Here is a 679-nt window from a genome sequence, read left to right on the forward strand (position 1 = left end):
AATCTTTGGTTATACTTCCCTTTTGGGTGTTTAAGGCCATACAATTGGACCAGATAAACCGATTTATTTTTACTCTTAAGTTTGTTTAAGGATCTGTTCCTAAGGGGTCACATGGGCTTGGGAGCAGCCTCTGGCTCCTTTGTTTTACCAGTTCCGCCTATGTGAAGATAAGTCAAAGGTCCTGCTTGACCATGGTTGGCTTCACTTGGAAGCATGGAGGAAATGATTCCTCTGTGTTGACCCTCCTCTTTATAGACTGAACACTAGTTTAAGTCCATCTGGTGGGGTTTCCTCAGCCTGCTTGATCAAGAGCACAGGTGACTTACCACCATTATAGGACATTTTGAGAGATGCTCGTAGTCCCCTGGAACTAGTTGACCTAGGAGAGCAAGGAGCAAAAAGTGTCCTTTATTTCCCTCTGACCAAATTATTATAGGCCTCAAATATGTCTGTTAAACAGCCAGGGTTAATTCCACCAGTCTGGTATTTTTAATTACTGTGTGTCATGTAGATAACCTTGAGAAAAGACTAATTGTTCTCAGATAAACCTTACCTAGACATATATTTCTTGATCTGCTATGTATAATTTAACAGGAGGTTGTAGGAGTAATATGGTTCCCTCTGGTTTTCAAAACTAGCTAGGCATTATTTATCTCTCACATTGTCTCACCCCTCCATC

This window comes from Nannospalax galili, unplaced genomic scaffold (genome assembly GCF_000622305.1).
Source record: "Nannospalax galili isolate Female #2095 unplaced genomic scaffold, S.galili_v1.0 scaffold533, whole genome shotgun sequence".
Taxonomy (NCBI): domain Eukaryota; kingdom Metazoa; phylum Chordata; class Mammalia; order Rodentia; family Spalacidae; genus Nannospalax; species Nannospalax galili.